This window comes from Chrysemys picta, chromosome 22 (genome assembly GCF_011386835.1).
Source record: "Chrysemys picta bellii isolate R12L10 chromosome 22, ASM1138683v2, whole genome shotgun sequence".
Classification (NCBI taxonomy): domain Eukaryota; kingdom Metazoa; phylum Chordata; order Testudines; family Emydidae; genus Chrysemys; species Chrysemys picta.
In genome coordinates, this window is record NC_088812.1 from 6,584,814 (window position 1) to 6,603,704 (window position 18,891).

An 18,891-nucleotide genomic window follows, 5' to 3' on the forward strand; every position below is an offset into this window, starting at 1 on the left:
GGCTCGTGTGCTCCCTCTTCACACAGGGGCAAATTTCTCCCACGGTGGAGATGCTCCACGCTCTGCCACTGCCACCCTGCCCCCTGCTCACCACTGCTTCATGTTTACAAACTTGCTGTTCGCAGTGCAAGCACCTTCTCCCTTGCGATCCCCGCCACCTGCATCGGGCCCCCATGTCTCCCGCCCGCTCTGAACACCCATCGCTGTGTGAACCCAGCGGTGCCGGTTTTGGTGCCCTATGGGGGAGGAGGCAGTGGGGGGCAGTGGTTAAAACAGGGGGCTGGGAGTCAGGTCTCCGCTCCAGGTGATGCTGCTCCCGGCTGTGCTCTGCCGACGCTGCTGTGAAATGGGGCTGAGAATGTCTCCTCCAGCTGTGGGCCGGGCGGCCTGGCGAATGGAGGCTTTAGACCCACCTTGCGATGCTTGTGTGGTTGTGGCCATGTAAGTGGAGAGGGCCCTCAGAGCTACACGAGATGCGGAGGGCGACCTTGTGTGGAATACAGCTGCCTTGGACTCAGAACGTGTGCGGGTGTAAACTGACTCGTTTCTTTGTGTAATTCTGGGTGTGCACTGACCAGAGGGCTGAGGTGTGCGTACACACACACACAGATGGGCTGTGCTGGGACCACAGGAGGTCTCTTCTCATCTGCAGCCAGAGGCTGGTGGCGACCCCATGATCTGCTGGGGCCACTGGGGCTCACATTGGGCTGAAGTGGAATAAAAATGGTGCCTAGCTCTCATGCTGGGCCCTGCCCAGGGGTGAGAAGGGATAACGGTCTAAATCCCTCCATCCTGACATGATTCCAGGAGCTGAGGCCCTAGGCAGGGGCTTGTAGCACCTAGGCCTTCATCCTGTCACGGGCCTCATATAGGGGGAGGATTAGGAGGAACAGGCCAACAGCCACATTGGGTCAGACCAATGGCCCAGTGTCATGTCTCTGACAGTGGTCAGTGTCCGATGCTTCTGGCAGGTGGAGGTTTAGGGACACCCAGAGAATGGAGTTGCGTCCCTGAGCATCTTGGCTAGTAGCCATTGCTGGACCTATCTTCCAGGAACTTCTCTCATTCTTTTTTGAACCCTGTTATGCTTTTCGCCTTCGCAATTCCCTTTGTGAGTTTTACACCTGCTGCTTAATAATTTCCTTGGATCACCCCTGGTTGTTGCAGTGTGTGAAGGGGTAAATAACACTTCCCTAGTCACTTTCCCATGATGTCACAGCCCTCTATCATAGCCCCCGTAAGTGTCTCTTTTCCAAGCTGAACAGTCCAAATCTTTGTAATCTGTCGTCATATGGAAGCTGTTCCAGCTCCCTAATCATTTTCATTGCCCTTCTCTGCATCTTTTCCAATTCTAATATATCCTTTTAGAGATTGGGCACCCAGAATTGCATGTCGTATTCAAGGTGCGGCCATACCCTGGCTCTATAGAGAGGCGTAATGATATTTTCTGTTTCATTCTCTAGCTCTTTCCTAGTGGTTTCTAACACTCTATTGGCTTTTTCGACAGCCGCTGCACATTGAGCGGATATTTTCAGAGAACTCTTCACAATGACTCCAAGATCCCTTTCTTGCGTAGGTTTCAGAGTAGCAGCCGTGTTAGTCTGTATCCGCAAAAAGAAGAACAGGAGGACTTGTGGCACCTTAGAGACTAACAAATTTATTATTTGTTAGTCTCTAAGGTGCCACAAGTCCTCCTGTTCTTCTTTCTTGCGTAGTAACAGCTAGCTTAGACCCCACCAGTTTGTGTGTGTAGCTGGGATTATGTTTGCCAATGTGCATTACTCTGCACTCGTCACCACTGAATGTCATCTGCCATCTTGTTGCCCAGTCACCCAGTTTCCTGAGATCCTTTTGTATCTCTTTGCAGTCAGCTTTGACCTTAACTATCTTGAGTAGTTTTGTATTGTCTTCAAAGACAGAGCACATGGGGCACCCATCCACGCAGCCTGCTACCCTTGGCCCCAGAGAAGAAGACGCCTGCACGACTGAGAGATCTGAGGGGACCTAGAGCAGATGCCCAACCTGCCTGGAGAACCTCAGCGGGACGAGGAGGACCCAGGAACACGGGCTGGAGTCTGTCCCCTCCCTGTGGCGCGACAAGCCAGCTCCTTTGCTGGCCGATGAGGAACCTGCTGCTCCGTGTGTTGCTCATTCTCTGAGGGTGGCAGTCGGGTTCCTTCCCTTTTTGCTCCTTCGTGGTGCTTGGGGAAAGCTCAAAAAGTAGTTTTGTTTTTCCTCTTTTCAAAAACAGATCAGAAATGGGGATCTCACCTACCCTGCCATCCCTGGAAGCCCTGGGGGTGACTGGGGAGCTGCAGGACTGACAGCATCACACCCTGTGCAGGAGAAACCTCACTGCCTGGCAGGGGACATGATTATTTGCCGACAACGTTTTTGAACTTATTTGATCCAATATCTGCTCCCAGTTACACCCGTGTAAATCCTGAGTCACACTAGTGCCTTCACACTAGATTTACACGGGTGTAACTGGGAGCAGAGTTTGGCCCTTTAGCTTCATCCTTTTCATTTTTGCGGATGCCCATTTAACTCAAATGCCTGAGACACAGCGGGGAGAAAAACTCTTTTAGCTAAAGATGCTACACACCAATCCCTGCGCCTTTAATTATTGTCAGGCTTGATCGAAAGTCATCCCGCTCAGTGCTGGGGGGTTGGGGTTAAGAGCCAGGGTGTGGCCAGGACAGTGTTATCAGAACCATTTCCCCCCTTTCCAGATCCCCCCTGCTCATGAACTGGCCACCTGTGAGCCTCACCCTGGTCATCATGGCCACCAAATTGCATCCAACAGTCCTGGGCCTCCTCGTCCATGAGGGTCCAGCATGAGCCAGGATCTCGAGATGTTCTGGTGAAGGGCTGAGGACTTCATGAGACCAGGCCACCTTTGCAACGTAATCTGAAAAGCTAGAGATTATTAGGGGGTGCAGGGATCTGAGGTGACATCCCCTCCTCCACAAATCCTGTTCTTTCCTGCCCCAAGGAAGCAAGAGCCCTCCCCCGTTTGTCTAGAGACCAGATGGGCCATGCCTCCCCACACACACAATGGGATTCCTGCCCCAATCCCAGCTACAGCAACAACAATAATGGACCAAACCGAGGTGCTGCTTGTCGAACCGTGACATCCCCAAGGCTGACACTGGGGGTCTGCTCAGTTACACTGGTGGTCCCCAGCCCCACACCTGAGACGAGCCTAATGGATAAGATCAGGGCCGGGCAGTATCCTAAATTGCATTTTGGTATTGTACCTAAACATTGCATTTCAATGGGGGATTCAACTTCCTTTATAGGAACAGACTCCTGAAACTCTGACCAGTCCACATTAGTGGTCAATAGCAGCCCAGCCGAGACTGTTCCCTGAAGGCCAGACTGGGAACACACTGGGGTGAGAATCCCCGGCACTAAAGGGTTAATCGGCTTCCCCCCATTCAGAATGGGGCCCTTGGTGCACACAGAGCCCTGAGCGCAGGCTCCGGGGGTATTGGCTGTGTCCCCGCTGGGGTCCGCAATGGTGGGGCTTGGCCCTGGGTTTCCTCCCTTGGTGCCTCCATCTCAGGGAACGAATCACAAATGCCGCTCACTCAGGCTGGATCCGGCATGGGGAGATCCCAGATTGCCATCAGCTGTTGTTTATATGGTTTGGGGGACCCAGAGTAGGGATGGGTTTTCAGTTTGGAGTCACGGCCCAGGGAGGATTGCTGCATTTCTATTTCCCAGCTTCCCACTGCTCACTTGTGTCTGGGGGAGACAATCTCCCAGTCCTCTCTGAGCCACCCCTGCCCTGGCGCAGTCTGGCCAACCCCAAATGTTTAAAAAACCCATGATATTGGCTTAAAAATCATGAGCTTTGTAAAAAAACAATAAATTTTGGACCTCTTTTCTTTGCCTTCTGGTTCCTGAGCTGTCACGTCACTTTCTCAGGCTTTTCTTTGAAACTAGAAACTGTCTCAATTTTTTAAATGAAAGCTGAGAGTCTCACCTAATCACATGACTCCAGGAGCTGGGGCTTTAATTCAACCACCTAGAGTTGGCAATGCTGCAGCTGTATGTAATCTCCCACCAGGGGTCATCAGCAGGGTTTGAATAGCTGACCCCTGCAGCAAAGACCTCTAACTACTTGAGCTAAAGGAGTAACTCTGTTAGCCAGCAGCAGTAGTTGGGCTGTCATCCTATGTGGAGCAGCTGCCAGAGTGGGTCCCAACACACATTGTACTAGCTTTTTGCACATGGGGATACATGCAAGCATCAAACCCCAGTGTGTCCCTGCTCAAAGTGTGGGCCTCACTCCACCCCTTTCACCAAGGCCCTGCCTCGTCTCTTTCCACCCCCACCCCACCCCTTCCTGCCCCCACTCCTCCCCCTCCCCCCAGTGCCTCCTGCAGGCCGCTGAACAGCTGGTCATGGCAGGCAGGAGGCTCTGGGAGAGATGGGGAGGAGCTGATTGGCGGGGCTGCTAGTGGGTTCTGAGCAACCACTATTTTTTTTTCATGGGTGCTCCAGCCCTGGAGCACCCACAGAGTCAGCACCTATCGGCCCCACTGCTGTGAGCTGGAGGTCGGGTGGCCTGACTTAATGAGTTTTGTCTTACAATTAGCAGTATTAGCGCACAGCAAAGTGCATTATGGGGGATTATACCCCAACCCCTGCAGCATCCCACGCTGCCCATTGACAGAGACACGGCTCGGGCTAGGAGGGACATGTGGGGTGATATCTTGGCCTCGTTGAAGCCAATGAGAGTTTGACCATTGACTTAATGGAGCCAGGATTGCACCCCTGGGCTTTTCCATAGGGCCTGTTCCTCTGTCATGGTCCTAAACGCTCTCCGGGATACTTATGTTGTCAGATGCTACCGGTGTGGTGCTTCTGCTTTCTCCTGTTGATATCACTCGGCTGCGTGCTTGTGTTCCCTCTGTGTGCTGCCCCAGCTCTGCGCAGATAGCTGACACAGCAGACCCGATGAGAACCCCCAATAACCACAGAGTCTACTAAGATACAAAGGCACCTCGGCCAGGTTTATTGCGATCTCGGACACAATTGCAGTTCCCTGTAGGTTTCTGAGCCTCATTCAGGGCATACTACGAGAAAAGTGCCTCTTGGCAAGGACCCGGCTCAGTGGCGGGACTTTCCACTGCCCCCGTGGCCGGACAAAGACACCACCCCAGGGACAAATTCTTATACACAGGTACAAACAAGTTACACATCACTCCTGACGTATTGAGGTGCAACCCCTCTACGTAGCAAGGTACAACCCCTCTATGCAGTAAGGTGCCGCCTCGCACCTTGTACCTGTTGGTTCGATCAAAACAACTCTATCCATCATTTTACCCTTTTGCCCCTGTCATTGGGATGGGTCGGCCTGTTCCATGTTATCTGTGGAATGTTCCGGTATGGTATGTCTTGGTACCATGTTTATACTGTAACTATGCTAAATGAATATATATTTTTGCAACATCAGCCCTTTCCTTGCCAACTTCTGTGAGCAGGGCCTGCCTCTTGCTCACAGCTTAACTTTGCTTCATATTAGCAAAGTCTTCACCATTACTTTAGTTCAGGCCTCAGGGCCTTCATTAGGCCTTTACTTACTACATTGCCTTCACTTACTACATTCCCCCACTTTTTGTCTTTTTAAGGGGAGGATGTTTACTCATCGTCCCGGAAAAGCATAATGCATGGACTGAAGATAACCCAGTGGGCTAAACACTTGAGGTTTTAACTCACGAAAGCTTATGCCCAAATAAATCTGTTAGTCTTTAAGGTGCCACCAGACTCCTTGTTGTTTTTGTAGATACAGACTAACACGGCTACCCCCTGATACTTGACACCATGCAAGGCACTAAATTTAGCCGTATGGAGTGGAAATCCATCAACCTCAACAAAAAACTTGCACAGATACAGACAGACATCATCTTCCTCTCCAAATGCAAACAGATGGACATCATACCAAAAGGACTGAAGGTAAAAAATCCATTGCAATCAACATACTACACTGAGTATGGTGAGAGACTGTGCCACACACTCTCAAAGAAACTGAGGAACCACCTGATCAGCATCCTGTACAGCAGACAGGAGAAGATCAAGAATGAGGTCTCAGAACTGGAGACTCTCATACAATACCAGCCTTCTACACAAACTTCCACGTGGCTGGACTTTACAAAAATGAGACAAGCTTAAAAAAACACTTATATGGGTACCTTCTTTTATTATTCATACACTTATGCCCCATCCGTCTGTTTAGTCTGCACATTCCCTCGTACGACTGGCAGACAGATTTTATTATTCAATTATTTTTTAGTCCCTTATGGTGGGCCTGGGAATGTTAGGCCCGGGACCATGACTGAGGAATGTAGTATTATGATTGAGCCTTAGAGGCACTCCCAAATAATTAATATATATCAATTATATGGATATGGCTTATATATTTGGAGTGTGTATGGGCATATATGTATAGTATGTATGTGTACATATGACACCACCTTATATCTAAGCATAACCATGTTTTTCCAGTCCGGTGTTGTACTCTGGCCCTTTTACTTTGGTGACACAGATAGAAACGCACTCTTATTAGGGCAATTCTAGTTATTACCTGTCTCATCAGTAGTAGTAGGCTGAGTGTTTTGAAATACTGGATAGGGATTGTGATGGTGTGTCTCACAATGCTATGTATATGAGAAGAAAAACAGAAATTTGGAGTAGTGACACTACCTCTGAGGCCTTTATATAGAAATATATTGTAATTAGTTACTACCCAGTACTGTCCATTCATGTTATAGGTTATCCTTACTGCTAGTTGTCACCCTCTGGTTAGCTTCACTGGGCAGGAAATAGAAGTGGTTAACTTCTCTGTTCCATTGGTTGCACGGCTCTGCGATACACCAGTAGTTGACATAGATCCAGTTGCTTCTTATGGATGCTGTTTTCCAGATAACCTACTGAATGGACAGTAACCAATTTATCAAGTAGTGCTGTGTCAGGATGTAGTATTGGTACCCAGACACTGAACAAGATTGTTTTGAATAACATGTGCCTCAGTTAGGATGCAGTGTTACTGACCCAAATTATGACTGGTACTAACAGGCAATTTGTTTACCCAATTTGTAGTTACTATGTAACTTTTTGTTTGTTTACTACTTTGTTTTTTCTTTGCCGTCACGTTGTTTGCTGCTATTCGTTTGTTGATTTTTACATGTGTGTTGGTTAAACAGTTTAGCAAGGTTATGCACATTGTAAATGTTGTACAGCAATAATACAGTACAGCAATAAGACAACAGTACAGCAGTACAGCAATAATACAGTTGTTTTTACATAGTAACCAAGTTGAAATTAAATGATGGCTTATTCTGGTCCAGCTAGTGGTTTTTAGCTGATTGTTAACTTAATTGTCCGTATATGGTAGATAGAGGTGTATTTAACCAGTCTCTTATTTATAAAGCACTTCATTTTTCTGTTCTTGATGCTTGGGGTTTTTTTTACTGTATACTGATATCATCTGGTGTCTTCAGGGTGTGATATTTTCTGGTGGTTTTGGTCTGTGGGATGCAACTTAAACAGCTAGTTAGTTAACATAATAAAGGGTTTTTGTTTGTTTTTGTTTTCAGTAACTTAAACTTAATACACAGTTTAACTTAGTTTGTTTACAATGTAATAAGAACAAGGTAATAGGGACCGAGCCTTTTATAACACAAGCTATACTTTTGCAATTCTTGTATAGACATTCATTTTCATTTGAAGTGCATTACTAATATTTTTATACGAAATGTAATGTTTAACAGCTAAAATAAATGCTCACAATTTTCCATGAGAAGGTGTATTGTTTTCCCATGCTGAACAATTTGTTTCAGCAAAGGAGTTAACAGAATTTTTACCAAGCTTTTTAGAGTTAATTTGCTTGTGATACCAATTTCACTTTTGTTAACTGTTTAGAAGCACAAGTTTAACAACCACTGCTTCCCATTAACATAACATAACAAAAGAAAAGCATAAAAAATTAAACCAACTATAAAATTAAATCAAAATAAATTTTAAATACAGTACTTTGAGGGTATTTGAGGGTATACTTTCATGATGCTTTGCTATGTTTGGGAGCCAAAGGTGGAAACCTGTTCAAATTGTTTGGTTAGCTTTAGGCATAAATTGTTATTTTAAAACATTTTGGTTATGACATTCTTATAACTATATTTAAAAAATGCAGAACAAGTTTATAAAAAGCCCAAAAAAGAAATTAACATTTTGTTAATATTATCTTTACGTTAATGATGAAGGTTTCCCCTTACATTTTTTCTTTGAATAACAAATTAAAAAAAAAATCTTAAAAATCATAACAAAACTGTGATTGATCAGAGAATATTTTTTGTTTGCAATTGCATTATTTGTTGAGGCAGAAATATATGGAAATATATGTACATATATTTGTAACTGAAACCTTTTTGAACTTTGCACAAAAAATTGGTGCTAATAATGATTATACCCCAACCATGATCTTAAAATAGTGTGGTACCACAGATATATAAATTTTTAAAAGGGTATAAAATTGACTTTTGTTGCAACAAAATAAAAATAATAAAAAATAGTCACGTGACACACACAACATACAACACAAAACAACACACATGACATACAGACAAACTTACAATTAACAACAAATGGCGCCAGAATTCTATTTATAACTATACAAAGTAAGGCAAAAAAAAATAAAAAAAAATAAAAATAAAAATAAAAAGGGTTAAACATTTGAATAACCAAATTATTTCTTTATTTAAAACTTGTAACATAAATTAATAAAAAATATATTACTATTTGCTAAATGTATTGTATTAATTTGGTAACAAGGAATTTTGCATTACTTTATATTTAACATTATTTTAAAACTCTGCTATATGGAAATAAGAAACGCCCATGTTTCGAATATTAGTGAGTGGTTAGGATTAGAAGCAGAGTGTGCATTTCTGTTGCTTGGCAACCATGTTTTCAAGAAAGTTAGGAATAATTCCAGCTGTTGCATTCCTGAAGGTTAAAATACTTAATTTACTGGATTTATTTAAAGTAAAGTTTTTACCTTGTTTTCCTTTTGTTTCTTGTTTTATTCTGTTTTCAATTGCTGTATATTTTGGAGGTTCTGTATAGTTTTTACTATAACTTTTAACTTTTTAAAACAAAAAGAGAGCAGAATTGAGGAGAGGCGGGGGAGAGAGGGTGGGGGTGAAGAGCAACCTAGGAAGGTAATGAGACCTGAGCCAAGAGAGATTAACTCTATCAAGATATTTGAAAGTACAGGCAGCAGCAGCAAATTTAACAAACTAAGAAAGCATATAAAGGACAAAACTTAACCGGTATGTAAAAATATTTGAGAAAGAAAATTCTAATTTCAGATATGAGTGCGGAGTGTGGTTCCGTGGGTCAAAGCAGTTGGGAACCTGCACAGTTAGGAACCGTGCCCCTGTTTTTTATCCTGGCTTTGAGAGGAGAATGGGGGTAGTTACTTGCTCTAGTAAAACTTGAATTTGTTCCCCCAATGTCTGTTGCTTTTGTGTGCATGCCAGATGGATGGCGGGAGTGCCCTTTTTTGCTGCAGTTAACTGGTTTTGGGCAACTCCATGTGTTAATGCATTAATTCTAGGTGTTAACCCACTTAATTTTGGTTTTTTACTTTGAAATGCATTTTATTCACTCCCCTGCGATCGAGTCGCAGCTCCTGTCTCCTAATGTGCTCTGTGAACTGTTCCATATTTTCCTTCATCTGATTTACCAATTCTGTGAAAGTATTATGTGCTATTCTTTCCTTCTGTGCACTTACTTGTCCCGTTCTGACAGGCACCAGTCTAGGTCTCAGTGTAAGTTTAACTGGAACCTGGCTTTTATCATAAGGTGGTGGTTGCAATGCAGTGGACCCCGTTTCATCTTTTAATTTTACTAGGACCACATTTTTCCACTTCTGTCCCCATTCTTCAGGCACAGGGTAGCTACCTGAAGCCTGCTGTTTACTACCAATATTTATAACAGGGGACGGCACTTTTTGCTTCTGCAGGTTTTCTACAGCTGTTTCCAATTTTTTATTTTTCTGCTTCACTTGCTCGAGCATATCATGAGTTTGGACCGCCTGTTGCTGTGCTAACAGAGCTTGGGCTTTCCAGTGCTTAACTGCCCGGGTTACCTCTTCTACTCCTCCTGTTTTTTCTGTGACTTGTTTGGCCAGCATTCCAACATGCTGTCTGAGCCGTCTCACTGCCAGAGACATGAGTTGCAAAATTCTTGCTTTTTTACTCTTATTACTGTTTCTTAGAGCCTCGGTTTCTACCATCGCTCTACATAAGCCAGTCCATGTTTCCCCACTCTCTTTTTTAAATTCATATGGACCCCCCTTACTGGCAATCCAGCGGGTCCAACAATCATCAAACTCCGTGGGGATCATAAGGGAGGGAATAAGGGGGTTTCCTAGCTCGAGGTTTACTGCCATGTTAGATCGCGATTCTTACCACGGCAGTTTTGCTTACTCACCAGATCAGCGGTCGGGGTCACCAGTGTTGTCAGATGTTACCGGTGTGGTGCTTCTGCTTTCTCCTGTTGATATCACTCGGCTGCGTGCTTGTGTTCCCTCTGTGTGCTGCCCCAGCTCTGCGCAGATAGCTGACACAGCAGACCCGACGAGAACCCCCAATAACCACAGAGTCTACTAAGATACAAAGGCACCTCGGCCAGGTTTATTGCGATCTCGGACACAATAGCAGTTCCCTGTAGGTTTCTGAGCCTCATTCAGGGCATACTACGAGAAAAGTGCCTCTTGGCAAGGACCCGGCTCAGTGGCGGGACTTTCCACTGCCCCCGTGGCCGGACAAAGACACCACCCCAGGGACACATTCTTATACACATGTACAAACAAGTTACACATCACTCCTGACATATTGAGGTGCAACCCCTCTACGTAGCAAGGTACAACCCCTCTATGCAGTAAGGTGCCGCCTCGCACCTTGTACCTGTTGGTTCGATCAAAACAACTCTATCCATCATTTTACCCTTTTGCCCCTGTCATTGGGATGGGTCGGCCTGTTCCATGTTATCTGTGGAATGTTCCGGTATGGTATGTCTTGGTACCATGTTTATACTGTAACTATGCTAAATGAATATATATTTTTGCAACATCAGCCCTTTCCTTGCCAACTTCTGTGAGCAGGGCCTGCCTCTTGCTCACAGCTTAACTTTGCTTCATATTAGCAAAGTCTTGACCATTACTTTAGTTCAGGCCTCAGGGCCTTCATTAGGCCTTTACTTACTACATTGCCTTCACTTACTACAACTTACACTTTGCAATCGCCACAGCGAGGAGCACGGCCCACAGCATAAACGGCATGCAGGACATAAAGGGTTAATATGGACTTTGCCGCCACCTTTGGGCCCCTAGGGAACTGCAGCCAGACACTCCCTCGAAGGGAGCAACAGAGACGGGGCGGTTAGAGCACGAATCCCTGCCCCATGGGGAAAGCACTGGGGAAATCAGCAGTCACTGTTATTAGCTGTCACTAACTCAGAGTGATGGACGCGCCTTTGGAGTCAGGCACCTCTGGGCACTGCAGAGCAATTCACACCCAGAGGTTGGGAGGGACGTCAAGTAGGAATTGGAACATGATTTTGTGTATTTCCATCCAGCCATCTCCGTTCTATCTAATCTCTCTATCTCCAGGACATCTAGAGTCCATCCACCGTCTCAGGCTTCCATCACTCCTGTTGCCCTAGCAGTAAGAGAACCCCATTTCCTGGGAGTCCCTTGTGTTTTCCCAAGGATCCTTCGGGGAACCGGGCCGGGCGTTGCATGGTTCCATGGCTCAGGTTTCTGTGTACATCTTCCCCTGCCCCCGCCACATCCCCTGCTCGAGCTGTGATCCCCTCTTGATGGCTGCCTGTCCCCCAGCCCTGGCCTCCTCTCCCAGTGCCCTGAGCTTCCCCGGCCCTCTCCCCCAAGAATCCTCCCCATTGTGCCAAAGACTCATGTGCCATGAAGACCCCCAGACAGGGAGGCTGCCCCCAGCTCCATGCTGCTGTCCCCTCTCCTGTAGCCTCCTAGAGGCAGGGACCAGTCATTGGCTCAGAAGGTTGTTCCCTGTACAGTGCCCTGTGCATCCCAGCCACCCCCCAGCCTCAGCCCCCTGTGCTCCTGTCAGCGGGGGCGGGAGAGAGGAAGGAAGCAACTGTGTCCCCAACCCCCACATCACCTCATCCCACACATCACCCCCCCCCTTCGCTTCCCAGTAATGAAAATAAAAAAGAAGAAGAAAAGAACTGAAAATCTGTGGTAATTACAGAATTGTTTCTACTCAGGGAGCACGTGACACCTTCCCATTGCACAACCCAGGGACGTGCTGCCTGGTCAGCAGGACTCCGGAGCTGAAACGCGTCAGGCAGGACATGTATGTCTGGGCCTAGGAAAGGCATTGGGGACAAGGCTGCTGATGGCACGACCTGGGATGTGTATGGGAGCCCTGCATGGGACAATTTTTTTAATCCCGCTCTAGTCCTGCTCTGCAATATGCAGGTCCACCCGCTCCCACATTGTTTCTTGCATTTTTATCCCACTCCGACCCGTAAAAACCTTAGATCCCGCAAATCCCACAAGAGACACAGATCCCCCAACGCTACTAAAAATAAAAACAAAAAAATAACATTCAGGTAATATATATATATATATATACGTGAAATCCAGATACAATTTTTAGCACCAAAAAATATAAAACAAAACTTGCTTAATCCACGTAAAAAACATTAACTTCTATAATAACAGAACTATTCCTTAACCTGATCATTCCCTAGTTTGGCTTGTGTTCCTTCCCCCTGGTTGTTAATGTTAATTGTGCTGAGTATCTGGTCTCCATTAACCATTAACCTGAAGACTGAAGCAAAATAGGCATTAAGCCCCATGTAAAAAAGACTTTAACTTCTGTGATAACAGACATCAAATCAGGCTGAGAGAGGAGGAGGATGACCCTGAAAAACAGCTCCCCCTGACACCTGTAGCTGTGCCCACCCCAGCCAACACCTGCAGCCAGACAGCCAGACTGGATGGTGATCAGACTGAACTCTTGGACACTTTGTTTACCTTCACCAGACCTGAACACGAGTTAGATGTCTCCAAGACGGCAGGGCTCAATGCAATTCATCCTACCTAAGGAACTAGCTGCTGAAGCAATCTCACAACCATTAGCCAAGGAATGGTCTCTGTTGCTTCCTTATTGCGTATTTCTGGTTGCAAATGAGGTGTGTGGTTAACCGCTCTGAGGTTCTATTGTAGTGAAAACAAGAATAAGTTTATCATCAAACAGAGATTCCCATAATCGAGAGTGAGAATATTGGAGACAAATGGTCACTGTCAGGCTGTCTGGAGCAGCCCACAACCCTGAGTGCCAACCTCAGAGCAGAGACCCCAAACTGGTGGTATGGTCTCTGATTAGCTTTCACTAACCCAGTAAGAAGAGTGAATTCCTGAAGCACTATAACAGTCTTACCGCGGAGTCACAGTCCCTGTGGGCATTCCAGTCTATCTTGCCAGGCAAGCTGGACCTTGGATCACACACCAAAGACAACACGTGTAGCCAATCCTGTAATAAACTAACTAAAGGTTTATTAACTAGCAAATGAAATAAGAGAGTTAAAGCAGGCAGCTGCATACGCAAATGAGTTACACTCTGTCAGTCCAAACGGTGACAGAGTTGTAGCAACCTGTCAGCACTGAATGTCTTTTAGGGCTAACCCAGGTTGACCCTGGGGATCTCAGCTCCTGTTTCCTAGAGTGAGAGTCCAAACACGTCCCCTAACAGCTGTCGGCTTAATTGAAAGCAGCTTAAGAAGTGTTCCTGTCTTCAACACTCAGATGCCCAATTCCCAATGGGGTCCAAACCCCAAATAAATCTGTTTTACCCTATATAAAGCTTATACAGAGTAAACTCATAAATTGTTCGCTCTCTATAACATTGATAGAGAGATATGCACAGCTGTTTGCCCACTCAGGTATTAATATATACTCCAGGTTAATTAATAAGTAAAAAGTGATTTTATTAAATACAGAAAGTAGGATTTAAGTGGTTCCAAGTAGTAACAGACAGAACAAAGTGACCTACCAAGTAAAATAAAATATAACACCCAAGTCTGAGCCTAATACAGTAAGAAAACTGAATACAGATAAAACTTCACCCTCAGTGGTGTTCCAGTAAGTTTATTTTACACACTAGTTTCCTTCTAGTCTAGGTCCAGCAATCACTCACAACCACTGTAGTTACTGTCCTTTGTTCCAGTTTCTTTCGGGTATCCTTGGGGGTGGAGAGGCTATCTCTTGAGCCAGCTGAAGACAAAATGGAGGGGTCTCTCAGGAAGTTAAATAGACTTTCTTTTGTGGGTGGATACCCCTCCCTCCCCCTGCATAGAATTCCAGCTACAAGATGGAGTTTTGGAGTCACATGGGCAAGTCACATGTCCATGCATGACTCAGAACCTACAGGTAGCAGCCATGGTTCACATGCTACCTTAAACATCCTCAGGTAGACTTCTTATGTGGATTGGAGCCTTCCAAGATCCATTGTCCGTTAAGTGCTTCTTGATTGGGCACTTAATTTGCACAGTCCTTTCTCAGGAAACTGACCAAATGCTTTATTAAGGCTACTTAAAAATCAAGCAAGTACACAGCCAACATTCATAACTTCGAATACAAAATTGATACATGCATAAAAATAGAATGAATAGATTCAGTAGATCATAACCTTTACAGTGCCTATACACAAATGCAAGAAGCCTGGGAAACAAGCAGGGAGAACTGGAAGTCCTGGCACAGTCAAGGAATTATGATGTGATTGGAATAACAGAGACTTGGTGGGATGACTCACATGACTGGAGTACTGTCATGGATGGATATAAACTATTCAGGAAGGACGGCAGGGCAGAAAAGGTGGGGGAGTTGCATTGTATGTAAGAGAGCAGTGTGACTGCTCAGAGCTCTGGAATGAAACTGCAGAAAAACCTGAGAGTCTCTGGATTAAGTTTAGAAGTGTGAGCAACAAGGGTGATGTTGTGGTGGGATTCTGCTATAGACCACCAGACCAGGGGGATGAGGTGGACGAGGCTTTCTTCCAGCAACTAACAGAAGTTACTAGATCACAGGTCCTGGTTCTCATGGGAGACTTCAATCACCCTGATATCTGCTGGGAGAACAATACAGCGGTGCACAGACAATCCAGGAAGTTTTTGGAAAGTGTAGGGGACAATTTCCTGGTGCAAGTGCTGGAGGAAACAACTAGGGGCAGAAGTCTTCTTGACCTGCTGCTCACAAACAGGGAAGAATTAATAGGGGAGGCAAAAGTGGATGGGAACCTGGGAGGCAGTGACCATGACATTGTCGAGTTCAGGATCCTGACACAAGGAAGAAAGGAGAGCAGCTGAATACGGACCCTGGACTTCAGAAAAGCAGACTTTGACTCCCTCAGGGAATTGATGGGCAGAATCCCCTGGGAGAATAACATGAGGGGGAAAGGAGTCCAGGAGAGCTGGCTGTATTTTAAAGAATACTTATTGAGGTTGCAGGAAAAAACCATCCCCATGTGTAGAAAGAATAGTAAATATGGCAGGCGACCAGCTTGACTTAACAGTCAAATCCTTGCTGATCTTAAACACAAAAAAGAAGCTTACAAGAAGTGGAAGATTGGACAAATGACCAGGGAGGAGTATAAAAATATTTCTCAGACATGCAAGAGTGAAATCAGGAAGGCCAAATCACACTTGGAGTTGCAGTTAGCAAGAGATGTTAAGAGTAACAAGAAGGGTTTCTTCAGGTATGTTAGCAACAAGAAGAAAGTCAAGGAAAGTGTGGGCCCCTTACTGAATGAGGGAGGCAACCTAGTGACAGAGGATGTGGAAAAAGCTAATGTACTCAATGCTTTTTTTGCCTCTGTCTTCACAAACAAGGTCAGCTCCCAGACTACTGCACTGGACAGCACAGCATGGGGAGGAGGTGACCAGCCCTCTGTGGAGAAAGTAGTGATTCAGAACTACTTAGAAGAGCTGGACGAGCACAAGTCCATGAGGCCGGATGCGCTCCATCCGAGGGTGCTAAAGGAGTTGTCGGATATGATTGCAGAGCCATTGCCATTATCTTTGAAAACTCATGGCGATCGGGGGAGGTCCCGGACGACTGGAAAAAGGCTAATGTAGTGCCCATCTTTAAAAAAGGAAAGAAGGAGGATCCGGGGAACTACAGGCCAGTCAGCCTCACCTCAGTCCCTGGAAAAATCCTGGAGCAGGTCCTCAAGGAATCAATTCTGAAGCACTTAGAGGAGAGGAAAGTGATCAGGAACAGTCAGCATGGATTCACCAAGGGCAAGTCATGCCTGACTAACCTAATTGCCTTCTATGATGGTCCCCAGACTGTAACAGTGAATGGGATTCTTCTGTCCTCAGTGCAGGACTCTGCTCTTGTACTTGTTGAACCTCATCAGACTTCTTTTGGCCCAATCCTCCAATCTATTTAGGTCACTCTGGACCCTATCCCTACCCGCCAGCATATCTACCTCTCCCCTCAGATTAGTGTCATCTGAGAACTTGCTGAGGGTGCAGGGAAGGGCTTAAGTTGGCAGCCTTGGGCTTGGCCGCTCTTCCCAGAGGAGGGGAAGGTCTTGGCGTTGTGGTGGGCCCAGGGAGGGTTAGGGAGGTGCTTGGTCTTCCCGGAGATGAAATGATCAGGGAGGGAGGGTGTCATGGTGGACCCTGCCTGGGGGGGAGAGGATCGTGGTGGGGGGATCGTGGTGGGCCCTGCCCAGGGTTGAGGGTGCTCTGGACTGCTCCATACATTATTGACATTGGTGCATGTGGCAGCCACCCTTCGTCCAGGCTGTGAGACAATCGCTCAGAGAGGGGGGAGCTGCACGGTGCCTGTCACTGGGGCATTAACTCTGAGCCCTGCAGCAGGGGCTCTGCCAGCCCTCCCCGGCAGGGGGTTTTGTGGGGTGGGGGCAGGAGGGTAAGAGCCCAGCATGCCTGCCCCTCCCCCCCACCCCGAGACACCCAGGCTGCCGAGGTAAATAGGGGGAGGGCCCCACTGCCAGCTCTGTGGGAGAAAAGGGACGCTGCTGCTGCTGCTCCTGGGGGCTGGAAAGGGGGGCCCACGACCCTGCCCCATCTGTCTGGGGCAGGAGGAGGGGGGTGTAATAAAGTGGTCTTTAGAGTTTCCACAGAGTTTTCCAGAATATTATGGGATGGAATCTTTCCCTACTCTGCCTTGAATTTCTAGCTCACAGCCTGTTGCTATCCTGTACCACTTACTTCCTGTTTTAGTCAGTGGGTTTCCCTTCCCCACACAATACCTCCCCCCTCCTGTCCCCCCCCATGGGAAGTCACGCACACTCACATACACACAGGCGCCAACTTCCTCAGTTCTTGGTAGGGTGCTCGACCTCCACTCTACCCCTTCCCCCAAACGCCCACCCCCACCCCACCTCTTCCTGCCCCGGCTCTACCCCAGGGACAGGGTACGGGGGTCTCTGCGGGGAACTGTGACTCTCCGCTGCCGTGAGGCAGGCCGAGCGGCTCAGTATCCTTTCCTGCCTCATCCCTTCCCCCCCCCCACCCTGGGCTGCGAGGGGCACCAGCTTAATAATACTGCGTAGGGCCCCATAAATCCTAAAGATGCCCCTGAACGCTGTGTCACATTCTAGCTGGGGTGGGGGGTCCCCATAGTTGGGGTGTTGGGCTGCAGAATCTCCCTTTAGTGCCGAGGGTGGGGACTGGGTCCTGGGAATGGGGCCAGGCCACTCGCCCTGTGAGAGCAGAGCCCATAAGGATGGATGGAGGGGCTGCCTGTCCCCCGTGTCTCCACCTATAGCTTCTGCTTTCACGTGTGGCTTAGGTGTCCTGTGGAGTACCCACAACTGCTGTGGTTTGGCCTGTGCTCTGTACCCGTAACCGCTGTGCCAAAGCCCTCCAGTGCCCCTCCACCTGGCCCTATGACCTCTGCCTGTAGCCCCGCCAGTGCCCCTCTGCCTACAGCCCCTCCGCCTGTGCCCCTGGTCTGTACCTGCAGCCCCTCCGCCTGTGCTGTGCCTGTGCCCACGCTCTGCCTGTGACCCACCCTCCTGCCTGCACCTAGTCACTTTCTACATAGTGTTATTGGCAAGAAGCCCAGAGTCGTTATCCCCTCCTGCCTGCCTGACCTTGCTCAAAGAGGCCTCAGGCATCCAGGGCAGGCGCCCTTGTGTGGGTCCCAGGGGGCCTCTCCCTCCCAATTGCTAAACAGCAGGACAAGTGTCCCAGTCCCCTAGATAATACTTAGTCCTGCCTCAGTGAAGGGGACTGGACTAGATGACCTAGCGAGGTCCCTTCCAGCCCTGCATTTCTGTGATTCACATGGGCATAACTTCTGAGTCCAATTCAGCTGTAAGCCAAAAAAGGCCCTGTAGCAGTGAGGGCGCTTTCCACTTACATCACAATTATCACACAAGCATCTCAAACAGGGCCTGAAGCATCCATCAACCTGGCCACCCAGCCCACGTGTGAAGTAGATATTATCATCCACATTTTTCAGCAGGATAAACTGAGGCATAGAGAGATGTCGTGCCACACAGAGCTAGGAACAGAACCCAGGCCCCCCTCCTCTAACCATTAGACCCTACTACCCTTCCAGAACCAAGAACAGAACCCAGGAGTCCTGAGTCCCAGCTGCCCTCCCTGCTCTAACCAGTAGACCCCACTCCCCTTCCAGAACAGACAACAGAACCCAGGGGTCCTGACTTCCAGCCCCCCTGCCATAGGCACTGACTTTTGTTTTTGCCGGTGGGTGCTTTTGAAGAGGTCTGTGTGTTTGGGGGGGAGCGCCCGCTGCCAGTTTTGAGGGGAGGCTGTTTTCAGCGTATTTATACA

The 18,891-nt window shown here is 47.3% G+C and overlaps 1 long non-coding RNA gene across 1 annotated transcript; it reads right to left on the reverse strand.

Moving 5' to 3' along the window:
- Positions 1–5,803: 5,803 nt before the first annotated feature.
- LOC135977104 (uncharacterized) lies at positions 5,804–11,292 on the reverse strand. The gene is made up of 2 exons (XR_010594455.1): positions 9,065–11,292; positions 5,804–8,108 (listed from the first exon to the last, which is right to left on the reverse strand). It is a non-coding gene; the product is annotated as an uncharacterized LOC135977104 (long non-coding RNA).
- Between the last annotated feature and the right edge of the window lie 7,599 nt (positions 11,293–18,891).